At 45.3% G+C, this 2,844-nt stretch overlaps 1 pseudogene; it reads right to left on the bottom strand.

The window, feature by feature from the left end:
• Positions 1-545: 545 nt before the first annotated feature.
• LOC143803947 (E3 SUMO-protein ligase CBX4-like) lies at positions 546-1,433 on the bottom strand (annotated as a pseudogene).
• Between the last annotated feature and the right edge of the window lie 1,411 nt (positions 1,434-2,844).

The following is a 2,844-nucleotide window of genomic DNA, read 5'->3' as shown; positions in this document are numbered from 1 at the left end:
ATGGATTCTGTTGTTAAGGACTGCATACAACTTAGCATTGAGCCATGATAATCTGATAATGCACCTTTCTATGCAAGCACTAGCACCTTACATATTTGGTTTTTCAGGAATACTACACCCACCTCAACATGTATGTTGTTTTGAGACCCACATGTTTTTGTTATCGATCCTGCTCTGCAAAAACTATTTTTGTCATGATACAATTATAAATTTTTGTGCCTTTTGGTGATGTAAATAAAATTAAAACTTTTTTTGTAAATATTTTTTCTTGGATTCTTCACTCCAGGTTTTTCTGTTTTCCATATGTTCCCATATTGGCAGGGAATTCTGTAATTCTGGTGCCAGTAGACAAATTCAGTAAAATGTCTCATTTTATCTCTTTACCAGATTTACCAAACGCCAAATCCTTGGTGCAAATTTTCATCAGGGAAATAATTAGATTACATGGAATCACGGCCGATATTATTTCCGACTGGGGGTGCAGTTTGTCTCCAAGTTTTTGAGGGCATTTTGCACCCATCTGGGGATTCATTTTCTTACCCATTTCACCTGCAGTCTAGTTGACAGACTGAACAGGTTACCATTTTGTTTTCAGAAGTGACAGCACTGCAATCTTCCTCAGAAGATTTAATTTTTACTGAGTGCAATCCCATATATTTACTCATAACTATGACAATCCTTCCATTTTTATTTTTATTCTTCACAATCTTCATTTTACCCCCAATGCCAATTATGGCCACCTCCTTAGTTAGACCGGTGGAGGTGCCAACAGATGAACTGTTCTTATCTGCTCCATTTAAGGCGGTACCGGTACCATTCTTCACATGAACGCCAAAATCCACATACTGGCTATTATGCTATGATGATTCCTTGTTTCTATTGTTTAGATCAGCAGAATGCTGGAAATCTTTCCCAGATGGTTGTTGATCCTACATTTTCGGATCTGGCTGATAATGGTGGTGTCTTTTACTGTTCAGCTGGTAATAATATTTCTTTTGGCTGCTGACGTGATGCTTCTTAGTATGATCATGATCATGGGGTTGATACTGGTGATGCTTTTTACTGTTTAGCTGAAATTGATGAGGTTGACTCTTCTAAACTGATGTAATCTCCAGTTTAGAGCGGTGGTCCACAGAGGAGTCCTGAAGGACACTTAAAATATTAGACCGATGAGCAAAAGAGGGTATAGATAAAATGTGGTGCTTTGGTTTTGGGCCACATTTTATGCATCCCAGAATTTGCTCCTGCTTTTCCCTGTTCTGAAAGGCAACCAAAAGCCGGGGGTCCAAAATATTTTCCTCTGGTTCCCATATGTTATACTTGGAAGACCGTCCCCGCCATTTCACCATATACTCCACTCGGTACTTGCGGATTCGCTTCTTCTCGATGTTTTCCACCGCAAACACATGCTCACCTGCATTGGGCAGCTCCATGTCTGCCGTGTACCAGAGGCCAGAGCCTGTCCTGTGTGTATGTCGGCCACACTCTCCTGGCACTGCTCGCCTTCTCCTGTCAGCAGTGCAGCCCAGTCCTTCCCCCAGGTCTCTTTATGGAGCATGCGCTGTGACCGTTCCCTGGCTGTATGGAGACAGCGTGGCACTCATCACTGCTGCGAGCGCAGACTGAACGAGTTAACCAGAATCTAGAGACAAATCTCAGGTGTTTCGTGTCTGAGAATCAGGAGGACTGGGTTACCTATTTACCATTAGCCAAATTCGTTATGAATAGGGTTGAGCGACTTTTATTTTTATAGGATCGGGTCGGGTTTCACGAAACCCGACTTTCTCAAAAGTCGGGTCGAGTGAAATTGGCCGATCCTATAAAAAAGTCGGGGTCGGGGTTGGCCGAAACACGAAACCCAATGCAGTGCAATGGGATACTATGGTTCCCAGGGTCTGAAGGAGAGGAACTCTCCTTCAGGCCCTGGGATCCATATTAATGTGTAAAATAAAGAATTAAAATAAAAAATATTGATATACTCACCTCTCCGACGCAGCCTGGACCTTACCGCTGGTAACCGGCAGCCATCTTTGCTTAAAATGAGCGCATTCAGGGCCTTCCATGACGTCACGGCTTCTGATTGGTGGCGGCCACCCATGTGACCGCCACGCGACCAATCACAAGCCGTGACGTAATTCTCAGGTCCTAAATTCCTAATTCTAGGAATTTAGGACCTGAGAATTACGTCACGGCTTGTGCTTGGTCGCGTGGCGGTCACATGGGCGGCCGCGACCAATCACAAGCCGTGACTTCATCTAAGGCCCTGAACGCGCTCATTCTTAGGAAGGAAGGCTGCCGGAAAGAAGCCGAGGGTGAGTATATTCCTATTAGGTATATACTCACCCTCGGACGCGCCCTGCTTCTTTCCGGCAGCCTTCCTTCTTAAGAATGAGCGTGTTCAGGGCCTTAGATGACGTCACGGCTTGTGATTGGTCGCGGCCGCCCATGTGACCGCCACGCGACCAATCACAAGCCGTGACGTAATTCTCAGGTCCTAAATTCCTAGAATTAGGAATTTAGGACCTGAGAATTACGTCACGGCTTGTGATTGGTCGCGTGGCGGTCACATGGGTGGCCGCCACCAATCAGAAGCCGTGACGTCATGGAAGGCCCTGGACGCACTCATTTTAAGCAAAGAAGGCTGCCGGTTACCAGCGGCGATGTCCAGGGGCCTCCGGAGAGGTGAGTATATCAATATTTTTTATTTTAATTCTTTATTTTACACTTAAATATGGATTCCGATATCGCAAACATATCGGAACTCGGTATCGGAATTCCGATACCAGATTCAGAAGATCGCTGACCTCATGGCCGACCCCACACAGGGGTCGGGTCTGGTTTCAT

The sequence above is a fragment of the Ranitomeya variabilis genome, chromosome 2 (assembly GCF_051348905.1).
Source record: "Ranitomeya variabilis isolate aRanVar5 chromosome 2, aRanVar5.hap1, whole genome shotgun sequence".
NCBI classification, from domain to species: Eukaryota; Metazoa; Chordata; class Amphibia; order Anura; family Dendrobatidae; genus Ranitomeya; species Ranitomeya variabilis.
The sequence above is the reverse complement of the archived record's forward strand: the minus strand, read 5'-3'. Positions and strand labels throughout refer to the sequence as shown.